Raw genomic sequence first — 13,867 nt, forward strand, 5'->3', positions numbered from 1 at the left:
TTCTGAGGAAATGGCCACTGTGGCAGTTTGCAAAGAAATTATATCATTCTCCATTGCCAAAAAGAAAGATCCTAATAGAAGCTGAGTGAGATGTGGATGCAGATTGCCAAGCCAAATAGTGTGCAATGTAGGGTGGTCTCCTTTATCTGGAAGCAGAAAGGACTAATCAAATATCAGCGTAGCCATTGGAAATGACTTGAATAAGAGTCATAAAATATACTTCACTCATTTTGTCCTCTGTGGAGAATGAGGGAGATAAATGTAGTATTTACTATAAATATCACAAGTTACCCTATAAGGATTTTAACTTGCCTGAATGCAGGGAGTTAAAAGTCAAAAGGAGGCTGTAAATGAGGAAACCTGCAGGAAACAATGTGATGGCAAAGATAAGGCTCCTTGAAGAAACAAGACAGAGGGCATCAATTGAGGAATACTCTGTGACTGGCTCCCTCCAGACTAGAGTGGTTTACTCTTCCCAAGACTGAGCCTAGGATCAAAGAAGAGTCTAAAACTCAAAGATGCTAGAAAAGGAAGGACCAGTGGTGTCAGTGTCCAGAGGCTACTGAGAGTGTCAGTGAAAGCTGACTGAAACATAGAGACTACTACAGCATGAAGGGCTGCTTCTCCCTGCCAGGGACGGAGGTAGCTGGGCTGAGGGGGAACTCTTACAGTAGCTAGAAAGAAAAGTCAAAAAGGTGTAAGTACAGTGCATGCTTGTAGACCTTTTATTGTTTTTACCCTAAGCTCTACACGCTGTGTACCTTTGAGGAATGAATAAGCAATGCTTTGTTCTGAAGATGCTGTTTCTATGTCTCTGAAATCATATATGGTCACAGGCTTCTGAAGCGAAACTATTACAGGGATCAAAACCAAATGGGGCCTGTGTCATTAACACAGTTGGGCACTAGGGGTTACAGTCCAGAGACCCAGTCTGAGTGCAGTTGGACCATGTGGTTCCACCCACAGTGAGGTGCAGGAAGCCAGGCTTGTCACCTCAAGGGTGCACTCAAGAGGGATTAAAGGGGTCTAAGGCACAGTTTACCCTGTAGCCCTAACAGTGACAGTTTGCACTTCTGGTTTTAAACAATTCTCATTTTGGGTTTCAGTAGTAAGAGAGCATTTTCTTTTGCACTAGATTAGGAGGGTCCAAAAATATAAATTTTAAATAAAAAAGTTGGATTTATTTTTGCAGGCCCTCTTGGAAATCTACTTCTAGATTAAAACTGCATGGAAAAATGCCATGGCGGTAAATATGACAGGTTGGCATAGAGCAACAAGTAGACAGTCACATGCACTTACAGATAGCATTGACAGCAACATCTTTACTCAAGGTTGCCTCATATTTTCCATCACAACACCCTGCTTATAACTTTGCCAAACTAACCGTTTGGGCTGAAATGTTCCATGCTAGGTGTCTGCCTCTGGCTGGCTTATTATTTTTTAAGTTTCAGCAAAAATCGTTCAGTTGTTTCCTAATAACAAGGGTAGGGAAAAATACATTTTTAACATGGGAAAAACATTCTTACAACTACTTCACTGAGAAACTGTAGTGCTTTCATGCTTTGGAGCAGGAGATTGAAATTTGGTAGAGAGGCCAGGCTGGGGTCAGAAATCTGTCTTTGGCTAACCCCATGAAAATCCAGCCAAATTTCAACCCAGTAATAGCTTCTGAAAAAAGTCAGAGTCTGCACACATTCAGCAGAGGATGGCATGAAAATTCTCCAGAGATTCTAACTGCCCTGAGCATTTTTTCCTGACTGGCTCAGGGAAAGGAAGGAAGTGCATATCATCCATAGCCACTCCTGCTAAGAAAGTGAGCCAAGAATGGCTTCTGCCAAGCTGCCTGACCACATGGGGTGGCTTCAGCCAATCGAAGAATGAGAGCAAACAACTGGTGACTAGTCTGAGCAACTACATAAGCATTCTAGTTCTCTAACTGTCCCTGTTCTGTGCGAGTGTGCTTAAACATTTAATGTTCCCCACCATAGCACACCTGCTCAAGCCAGGGCAGTATGTAGCACCCAAGGTATTTAGCACCCCGCCACACACACACACACATACACACAAACACCCACAATTAGCATTTATTTCACAACAACCTGATTCTTCAGAGGAGAATTTTTTTTAATGTTAATGATGCCACTTTCCTCATCTTTATCCCAATTACCTTACTGTTCTCTATGTTTTATGTTGTTCTGGGCAAGTACTCACTCTGATACATGCCTGCTGGCCTTTAGTAGAGATTTACATCACCACCGGCCATGCAGTAGCCTTTCCAGTATCAGCCACGCTCTGGTAGCTAGTATGCAGGCTTGCTGGCCTCTAGCATGCATTTACATCACCTTTGGCTATGCTGCTGCCTTGCAGTATCAGCCACTATTCAGTAGCTAGTATGCAAGTTTAACAGTCCTTTTCCTTTTTTTTTTTTTTTTTTGCTTTTTGCTCCCCAGGAGACAGAGATCTGTTCCAAATAAGAAAAAGAAAAAAAACAAACCCTATTTCTTGGACTGTTAATCTGGAATCTTAAATTATGAGTTTCAACCAAACCCAGAGAGCTTGGAACAAAATCTGCAGATGAGAGAACTGAAGTGGAGTCTTTGGCTCTGTTTTCAGGATGTTATTTGCTCTTATGCTTCTTAACCAGCTTTCAAGAGCATTTCAGCTGTAACTACAGGGTTGCAAAGCCAGTCCTAGTTAAAATGTGATATTTATAGCAATTTAGATGAATAAGTCTGCAATGTGTCTAATGGCTCAAGACTCCTAATCAGATTTACAGGGAGTTTGACTCAGAGAGGCATCTTAATGGACACCGAAGGCCAAAGAAGAACTGATAAAAACTGAAGTGTTTAAAAGGTCCGTCAGTATCCAAAGCCATTTTGGTGCATCCAGTGCAACTCAGTTAACTGAATCCCTTGTTCAACTAAAGCTCCATTGTAACCACTGGAGGTCAACCATCTGATCAGCCAGCCAGCGTCTCTTCAATACAGTAAGGGTCCTGAGAGTCCCAAATTTAACCTAGCTGCCAGAGCTAGCCAGTAACTGGGCTGGAAGAGGCTTCGGATGCTCTTAAACTGTAGCTCTACTCCAGGAGGCTGGGGGCGGGAGAAGGGAAAAGACATTATTGGGGCTACCTGTTTATGGTGTCTCTCCGACTATCATACATCTCCATTTACAAACAAACGAAAGTAATTCCTGCATGTCCAGGCCTGCATCTCACCCTGAGCTCTAAGAGTCAGTAATAATGTCCTGTAGCTCAGCTTGTGCCCTCAGTTATACCTATGAAACCTCACGCTCAACCAGCCGTGCATTCAGATAACACCCATGCAGCCTCTTTAGTCCTAGAACTCTTGAGATAGTTTTGAATTTCCTTAGAGACAGTCCTATTCGCACCACATTCATGGCTCCGTTCTGCTCCTATTGAAGTGAATGAGAATGTTGCCATCAATTTCAATGGGCGTAGGAGCAGGCTCCAAACTGCCCATTTAACTGGAAAAGCAGGAACAGACGTAGGAAATAAGCATAACCTGGCCAATGCTGCTGCAGGAGGAATCTCACCATGTGTATTCACTGACTTTTTAAAATTTAAACTGTGCAACCTTAACACTGTTGATTTTTACACTATACCCTTTTAGTACTCAGACTAGAGAATATGTGAGGAGCCTGTTCTGTGTTTGGCAGCAGTAAAAAGGCAGTTTGAACTAACAGCCCATGCTGTAATCTAGCCCCAGGTATGAGGTTAGCTCCTGGTTGAACACAAAGCATGTGTTTTCTGAGCAGCGCAGGTCTGGCTGCCGGAGAGGTTTCTAGATCCAGAACTGCTGCTGTTTTTAAAGCAAACAGATATGAGCTCATTTCTAACCTCAGATACACCTGTGCAACTCCCATTGAACTCAGTGCATGTATATCAGAAGGCAGACTGGAGCCCACTTGGTCTGAAAAAGAGTTCAAAGGAGAACTGTGCACTCCTTCAGTTCACATTCAACATCTGAAACGCCAAAGGAAACCAACATGCTAACCTAATCTTTCTGGAATTAGTCCATTATTTCCTTCCACAGAGAGGTCCACTCAGCAAAATCTGTTTGACACAGGATTGTAGAGTGGATTTCCACTGTACCAGCTGGTACAATGAGATTTGCTAACTCCAAATGGAAGGCACATTTTAAAAAAAGAAAGGAAAAATAAACCCTTTACATAAAACAATATATACAGGGCAATTCTGTGATGCTGTCCCAAACTTTTCGTCCACACGTGGCAGTAATTCTTAGCTCCAGGAACACAATTAACACTTTTGTGACAATCAAACCAGTTCTACTGAGAAAAACAGAAGTTGTATCAAGCTTTTGACTCTGTTCCTAGAAATTCACAGGAAACAACCCCCTCCTTCATACCTTTTTCAGGAATCAGATAGACCTAGAACACCTATTGATTCAAGTATGTATATTGGTAACATCACCATATATAGTGTAAACCATGATTCTTTCACTTTCATATGAAGGGACAGGTTCTCCCTGCCCATGGTACTATAGAGTCTTTACAGGCTCTCAACCAGTTTTCAATCACAGGCAATTCATCCCTTCAGGAGGTCCCCACAGAATGGGTCTATCTAGATTCTTATATTACCCCCACTGTAGCATCTGAGCATTTCACAATCATGATATAGGTAAGTATTCTCTCTATTTCACAGAGATAGGTAAGTATTATTTTTACCAATGGCAAACTAAGGCTTCAAGAGAATAAGTGACCAGCCCATGATCACACAGGAAGTCTGAAGGAGAGCTAGAAATCTTCAATTCCATTTCCAAGTCCCCAAACCATCCCCCCTCCCATATTTGGGCATTTTAAGTTCTTCCTTTATTAGTGACCAGTATTTAGCATAATGGGGCCTGGCCTTTATAATTATAATTAGTCCACCAAATCATAGAATATCAGGTTTGGAAGGGACCTCAGGAGGTCATCTAGTCCAACTCCCTGCTCAAAGCAGGACCAATCCCCAACTAAATCATCCCAGCCAGGGCTTTTTCAAGCCAGACCTTAAAAACTTCTAAGGAAGGAGATTCCACCACCTCCTTAGGTAACGCATTCCAGTGTTTCACCATCCTACTAGTAAAAAAGTTTTTCCTAATATCCAACCTAAACGTCCCCCACTGCAACTTGAGACCATTACTCCTCGTTCTTTTATCTGCTACCACTGAGAACAGTCTAGATCCATCCTCTTTGGAACCCCCTTTCAGGTAGTTGAAAGCAGCTATCAAATCCCCCCTCATTCTTCTCTTCCGCAGACTAAACAATCCCAGTTCCCTCAGCCTCTCCTCATAAGTCATGTGTTCCAGTCCCCTAATCATTTTTGTTGCCCTCTGCTGGACATTTTCCAATTTTTCCACATCCTTCTTGTAGTGTGGGACACTACTCCAGATGAGGCCTCACCAATGTCGAATAGAGGGGAACGATCACATCCCTCAATCTGCTGGCAATGCCTCTAATATACAGCTCCTATCTAATCTAAAGGAAACTGCAGAGTAATCCAGTTAGGTTATACAGATGCTGTATAACAGATGCTTTGCCCTGTAAACTCTCACTGTCCAGGCAGGCTTGAAAGTATAGGGAGAAAAGTATAGTCTGGTTCTTCCGCTCCTACTGAGTCTGGTCTAATCCAGACTCTGAAGAAAGGCAGCCAGGCCTCCTGCCTAAGCAGCTGGAACCTCAGCTGGACTCTGATCCTCGTGGTTCTTACTCCCTGCCTCTACTGATTGTGCGTGGCCAGTTCTGAATTTGCTCTAACCACACCAGCCAGCTAGCGCCATCTGCACTGATGAAACCCTATTGGTTGCTGGGCCAGATTACTGATACTTTCCCCATGCACTTACCTGGTCTTGTCTAGTTATATGTTCCCTTACCTCCTGCTTTGCTTCTGTTTGCAGCCACATTAAAATCCCTCTTTCCCCCCAGACGCTTGCTGCCTCTCCCTTCAATCCAGAGTGATTTTGAACCAATCACTCAAATTGTGGTCAGGCTGGATGCTCACTTCTTCAGGACACCTACCTCATTTAATAAATAGTTAAGTGCTGGCATTATTACTCTCATTTTACAGATGGGGACACAGACTCCTAGAAATTAAATGAATCACCCAGTGGCACATAGCAAGTCAGTGGCAGGGCTAGGAAGTGTTTACGGCAGCCTGATCCTTCATTATATGGCAGCCTGCATCTTGAATAGTGATTTACACTAGTGCAAAAGGGAGTGTAAATCGCCACCATTCTGATTTTTGTAATATTTGAATACCCACCCTGCACTGGTGTAAATGTCCACACAAAATGCCAGACAATGGAGAATCATGTCCTAGGTGCAAAGTTTACTGCTAGTTTACACTTCACATTGGTGTCTACTCCATGATTGTTGACAGATAGCTCAGAGAAGAAACGAGTTTTTACTGTCTGTCACCTTGGCATGCTGAGGGCAGAGGTGAAAGTAAGCCGGTATGCCCCAGTATGGCATACTGGCAAGAGCCGGTGCGCCGTACGGGGTGGATCGGCTTCCCCAGGCGCAATTTAAAGGGCCTGTGGCTCCCAGCAGTGGCTGGAGCCCCCGGTCCTTTAAATTGCTGCCAGAGCCCAGGGGTAGCGGCGGTGGGGCTGGGGGGCGATTTAAAGGGCCCGGGGCGGTAGCAACGGCCGAGTCCTGGGCCCTTTAAATCATCCCTGGAGCCTCGCCGCCACTTCCCCGGGGCTCCGACAGGCTCCGGGGATGATTTAAAGGGCCCGGGGCGGTAGTGGCGGCCGGAGCCCTGTCCCTGGAGCCCTGCTGCCGGAGCCCTGGGGGAGCAGCAGCGGGGCTCCGGGGACAATTTAAAGGGCCCAGGGCTCCGGCTGTCACTACCGCCCAGAGCCCTTTAAACTGCTGCCAGAGGCCCCAGCTGCCGCTGTTACCCCAGGAAGGGGGAAGGAGGCACTTGCCGGTACAGGGTGGGCTGGGGCTGGCTCTGACCTCCCCCAGCCCCGTCCTGTCCGCCTGAGGCCCCGCCCCTTCCGGGGGCCAGAGCCAGCCCCAGCCCAGCCCCGTACCGATAAGTCCCTAGACGTACTCTCACCCCTAGCTGCGGGTGACAGATTTGCTCTGAATTCAGCTGGCCCTCTTCCCAGGAAGCCCTATAGTAGCATGGTCTATTGTAGAAATCCCTTGCTATTCACCTTGGGGATTCTAGTGGTTTGGGAACCCTGACCCCAGGGTCAAACTGATTTCAGTCTTCATTCGCTGTTGGGAAGAGTCAACACCAACAGGTTCCATTGAAGATTTTGACCCAAAATTTGTTCAGCACTTAAGACACCTTACCAAAAAAGACTTAGCTATATAAATAGAAATATAACAGAGATGGCCAGCTATGTGCAAGGATCATGGGAAGGGGAGAATAAAGGGAAAGGATCTGTAATCCAGACCAGCAACCAAAAGGGCTGAGTTAGGGCAGGTAGAGAGGAATGTTTATGGTATGGCATATCTATACCCTGTAGAAATAGAATACAGTTGTAGTTCTGTATAATGCATACTATGCAAACCATGTCCCAAAGCCCTTCAGGGGTGCAATAAGAGTTATAAAGTTAAAATAAATAGCAGGGAGAGAAACACTAAGATTAAGGGGTTATGGCAGAGTCATTTTCAGATGAGACTGTTAAATAGATGAGGAGAGATGCAGAGATAGCCAAAGGCAGAATAGATAAGTCCATCTCCATCACAGGGGAGAAACAGAAGTAGGCAAAACAAGTTCCAGTAAGGGTCTGACCCTGAGGAAGAGATGTATTTATTGAAGTGTTGTTTTGATGTAGTCGTCTTCCATTCTGGGGTGAAGGCAAATTGCTTCATGGCATTTGCATTTAACTTAAAAAAAAAAGACTATTGGCAAAGGCATAATGAACTAACATTGTACACATCAAGCAGCATTTACAATCCATTTAGCTTTGAGGGATTGCATAGCTTAGTTGGGAAAGCATCAGTCTTTTAGTCTTAGGATAGGTCTACACTGCAGTTAGACATCCAGCTGACTCGGGTTCACAGGGCCTGGGTTAAGGGGCTGTTTAATGGCAGTGTAGACCTTGGGCTCATGCAGGAGTCCAGGCTGCAGAACTCTGAGGGGAGGGACCACAGTTGTCCAGCTCTTCCCATTATATTGTTAATCTACAAGTAACCAAGGACCTGCATACCCTAGTCAGCAAAAATAAGTTGTAAGCAGAGTTTTTGCCTAAGGAAAAATGAACTGTACAGTCCATTTTGAGTTTTTATACTTCAGTCTCTTTAGTTCATGAAAGAAAAGCTCAAACCAAAAACCCTGGAACTTTGGAAAAGCTTTGACCTGGATGTTAGCTGTGTAATCTGTTTCACACATCTCAGCCCCTTACACAAAAACTGCTTTAAACAAAGATCAAAGTAAAAACTGCAAAACATTTTGTGAGTTCTTAGAAAATAGAATCCATATTTCGCAGAGTCACTGAGGATCTCCGATGAACTGGAGAACATCAAAGCCGCGTAAGTTTTTAAAAATTATAGCTCTAGTTTTGAAATGAGAAACGTTTTTGCCAGACAGTTTTGCCAAGTGTTTATGTTTTGGTGCATATCTGGGCTGCTTATCAGTAGTTCAGATGTTCTTTGTTTGTAATTTCCTACAATTATTCACTCTCCATGCTCCATTCAAGCACAGTAACACCCATTGGTCATGAGAGCCTGCAATGCTTCTGTCTCACAAAGCAGTCCAGCAAGAGCCCAGGGCTTTGACCTTGACTCTCAGTGTGTGGCAGCATTGCAGTATGAAATCATCGCAATGTCTCCCTCCTCCCTCTCAGTGTGTCTTCCTGCTCATAAGAGAATCTGAGTATTCAGATGTCTCTAGAAAGAGGCTGAAAAGAGCCTCACTAAAACTGCAGAATTCCATGCTTTGACACCAATTTTTTTGTTGTTGTATTGCTCAGTGCATTCCAAGCCAGTCAACACATCAATTCATTGCTTACTGGAGCAATTTAAGAGCATTTAGTTGCTCTGCAAGAGGTACTCTGTATGAAAAATATTCTCAAATGAAGAACATTGATTAAAATAGTGTATTATTAATTTGAATATCTTGAAGTACTTTGCAAAGGCGGGTGACTATCATTCGCTCCATTTTAGGTAACTGGGCAACCCAGATACGAAAGGGTTAAGGGTGAAATGTTCAGAAGTTACTGAGGTCCTGAATGACTTATGTGTAGTTAACAATAAAGTGAAATCCCATTTTGCACAAAATTTGTTTCTGTATTTTGACTGGCTTTACTGTTTTATGTAAAACAGTCAGGGACAGGCCCAGAAAAGAATTGCTGCTTTCCAGAGCCACGTGGCTAACTATTTTGTTTTTTAAGAATGAGATTATGTTGTCTAGTCAAATTAATGCAAAATGGGGTGTAACAGACATCAGTTTGGACAGGACTTGGGGGGAGGTGAGAGGGTAGGACAAGAGTCAGCAATTTTTTGGGGTGGGGTGGGGTGGGAGCTGGCTGGGAGGAGATTGTTCTCAAAGTGTTTTGTAGGCCTGGCAAAAATGCTACATTCTATACAATATGGTTGAGACAAATTAAGAGGAGAGGGAAATTACTTCAATGGCTAATTCTCACACAGGGAAGAAGATTAGCAAATAGAATAAGACAAGTCAGCACACAGCAGCAGGAAGTACTAGACAAATATTTATCACTGTCATTTATGCTTAACCTGTCAGATGACAAGGTGGAAATAATGCTGCAAGATATGTCAATACACTGCAAAAAGGTAACTGGCAGAGCTTCATGGATTTCAGTGGAAGTACAACAAATTTACACCAGCTGAGGCTCTCTGCTCTCATCCTCCACTTCAGTAGGATGGAGGACAGAAAGCAACTCCTTGAGGTCTATGGCTAACCTCTTATTTACTTGAGTGGGAGCAGGCCCTACGGTATATTCAGGAAAGGACTTTCTAGGACCAAAAGGGATAGGGCGTTAGAGAAAGGAAGCTGTTGATCGCAGACATATCTACAGCGTGCCTGCTCAAAGTCTGGATCTACTCCCATTGATTCCTGGAAACAGTGCAAGGCAAAGCTTTGACATTATAACCCCAAACCAAGTAAAACACAAATCTGAAACTCCATGCAAACAGAGCGTGTGCAGTAACCTCATTTTGATTTGCTGAAACCAGACAAACCAAGCCTGGTGGCCACAGAAACTCTACCTGGAAACATAACTCTTCATCTTAGACCGAATTTATTCTATTGACTTATGCTGCTACGCGCACATACCACACTGAACAAAAAAATACCTTTATATAGTTTGGCCTTTTATTCTTTCAGCACACACTGTAGTACTTCGTCTAGGAACAGACAGTGAAATTCAGTCATGACAAACTGGAGGAACCTTCTTAGGGAAAACCTGCTCTCAGGGGTGTAAATAGGAGTTTTGCCATTGCTCACACAGCGCCAGGAGTAGGCTGTCAGGACCTGCCTCCTAATAACTTCACTGGATTTTGGATCAGGCCTTATGGTGATCATGCTTATGCACGAAAGACAAAAAATGTAGAAGCATTAGTATTCAGTGAAATATTGTTGGCCAAGTGGCAGAACAGATCCTACTTTAGATCACTGGTTTGGTCAGGTAGAAAGAAAACCAGGGCTGGCTCCAGGCACCAGCGTTCCAAGCAGGAGCTTGGGGTGACAGTTGGAAAGGGGCGGCAGTTCCTCCGGCCGCGGCGGCAATTCGGCGGCAGCCTCTGTGCTCCACCCGCCACGGCGGCAAATCGGTGGCAGTTTCTTCCTTTTGCCGTCCACGGCAGCAGTTTTTTTTCACTGCTTGGGGCGGCAAAAACTGTAGAGCCGGCCCTGATGGAAACAGAAGATCGCCAACATTATCTGCCTGAATAAAATCAACGTGATAAACATTTTGATGAGTGATCTCCTACAGAGAGGGATATGTATGCTGTAGATTTATTGGGATGTACAAAGCAGATCAGTGAGATGCTTTCAGAGTAAAAAAACAAGTGATAACTGTGACTGGGGTCCCAATGGGGAGCCAGCTGTGGTCACTCATTAGGATGAATTGCAAAGAATGGAGCAGACAATCCTCATAAAGCTGGTGGATATTCCAATACTTAGATTCACCAAGACAGCATAAAACAGCTTCTTTATTACCTTACTGGTTACTCAGAAGTCCAAACACAGTTCCCTTAAAGTGATACAGCCTCAGGCCTCCATCCAGGTACCCACGTCAAATATGATGAAAATTTCTGTAAATCTTATTTCATCACATAAAAGAACAGGTTCTACCAATCCCAATACCAATCAGACACATTACCTCCCATCCGATGAAGTGAGCTGTAGCTCACGAAAGCTCATGCTCAAATAAATTGGTTAGTCTCTAAGGTGCCACAAGTACTCCTTTTCTTATTATCTCCCAGGTTAATGTTTCAGATCTTACCCAAATACATGCTACAGACAATTCTTATTAACTCAACTAAAATTTATTAAAAAACAAAAAGAGAGAGAGCATGGTTAAAAAATCATTATACATACAGACATGCGTTCAATTCACTGAGGTTCAGATTCATAGCAGAGGTGGTGAGCTTTGTAGTTGCAAAGAGTTTCTTTAGAATTCAGGTTTCAGAGTGGTAGCCATGTTAGTCTGTATCAGCAAAAAGAATGAGGAGTAGTTGTGGCACCTTAGAGACTAACAAATTTATTTGAGCATTTTTGTGGGCTAAGATCTGATGCATGGAGTGGAAAATACAGTAGATAGATAGATAGATAGATAATCTTCCTACTGTATTTTATACACACACACAGAGATCATGAAAAGATGGGGTTTGCCTTACCAACACTATTGAGACAAATCAATTAAAGTGGACTATTATCAGCAGAAGGAAAAAATCACTTTTGTAGTGGTAATCAGGATGGCCCATTTCAAACAGTTGACAAGAAGGTGTGAGTAACCGTAGGGGTAAAAATTAGCATGGGGAAATAGTTTTTAGTTCGTGCAGTGACCCATCCACTCCCAGTCTTTATTCAGGCCTAATTTGATGGTGTCCAGTTTGCAAATTAATTCCAGTTCTACAGTTTCTCATTGGAGTCTGTTTTTGAAGTTTTTTTCTTGTAGTTGAGTGTCCAGAGAGGTTGAAGTGTTCTCCAACTGGTTTCTGAACATTATAATTCTTGACGTCTGATTTGTGTCCATTTATTCTTTTCTGTAGAGACTGTCCGGTTTAGCCAATGTACAGAGGGGCATTGCTGGCACATGATGGCATACATCACATTGGTAGATGTGCAGGTGAACAAGCCCCTGATGGTGTGGCTGATGTGATTAGGTCCTATGATGGTGTCCCCTGAATAGATATGTGGACACAGGCAACAGGCTTTGTTGCAAGGATAGGTTCCTGGGTTAGTATTTTTGTTGTGTAGTTGCTTCAGGTTGGGGGGCTGCCTGTAAGCAAGGACTGGCGTGTCTCACAAGGTCTGTGAGAGTGATGGGTCATCCTTCAGGATAGGTTGTAGATCGTTGATGATGCCCTGGAGAGGTTTTAGTTGGGGGCTGAAGGTGATGGCTAGTGGCGTTCTGTTATTTTCTTTGTTGGGCCTGTCCTGTAGTAAGTGACTTCTGGGTACTCTTCTGGCTCTGTCAATCTGTTTCTTCCCTTCAGCGGGTGGGTATTGTAGTTTTAAGAATGCTTGATAGAGATCTTGTAGGTGTTTGTCTCTGTCTGAGGGATTGCATCAAATGTGGTTGTATCTTAGGGCTTGGCTGTAGACAATGGATCGTGTGATGTGGTCTGGATGAAAACTGGAGGCATGAAAGTACAGTGATCAGCAGGTGGTGTTTATGTAACCATTGCCTACTAGCACTGTAGTGTCTAGGAAGTGGATCTCTTGTGTGGTCCAGGCTGAGGTTGATGGTGGGATGCAAATTGTTGAAATCCTGGTGGAAGTCCTCAAGGGCTTCTTTTCCATGGGTCCAGGGGCATTAGGGGACAAGAGCTGAGGAAGCATTGTTCTAAGTCAGCCATAAAAATGTTGGCATACTGCGGGGCCATGCGGGTCCCCATAGCAGGTCATAGTTCACTGTCCAAATCTCATATTCAGGGTGTACCAGCATAACTGGGACCTCAGTCTTGTGACTGAAACTTCCCATGATGAAGTCTAAGCAGATCTGAGATGACAGAATCAGGGCCCAAGGATCTTTTATACAATTTCATGTCCTCTGACAAGTTGGGATTTCCTTGGGGAACAAAAGGTAATTAGGATGACTTTGAAGGAGGTCCATCACCAGTGCTTAACTATACAAATTAACAAAAGGCCATTTGCTTTTTTCTCCACCATTCACAGTACATTTCAAAGAGAGATGAATACCGAGATATCCCGTGTTTATAATTCAATTAAATGATATCAGTATACAGCACAGACAGGGATTGTTGATTACATTGTCCACCCTACTCATACGTATGTAAATACACAAACATTATCTCCCCACATGTCTTTTGAGGGTTATTTATTTTGCAGGATGTTTAACCCTTTCTAGCCATTCACCCCACCTTCAACATGAGACTGGTGTGGAAGGGCAAAATTAGATCTCCTGGATACACCTTATGGACCTTCCAACATTGATATGAGCTGTGTTTACATTGAATTCTTTGTAAGGCCAAATTATTGATACATGCTTTGGCCCCAGCCAAAAACTTAGTCCATACTTTGTGAAAAAATTTAGTGATTCCAGGGTTTGGCCTATGTGTTAACTTAACATCGCCATTAATGTTCTTCAGAGATCATTTACTCTGGCATTCAGCCATGAAGGCTGGGAGGTGTTATACCTCAGTTTCCCTTTGTGCACAGCAGTTCAAGCTTATAGTG

This window comes from Lepidochelys olivacea (assembly GCF_965140295.1).
Source record: "Lepidochelys olivacea isolate rLepOli2 genome assembly, chromosome: 1".
NCBI lineage: Eukaryota > Metazoa > Chordata > Testudines > Cheloniidae > Lepidochelys > Lepidochelys olivacea.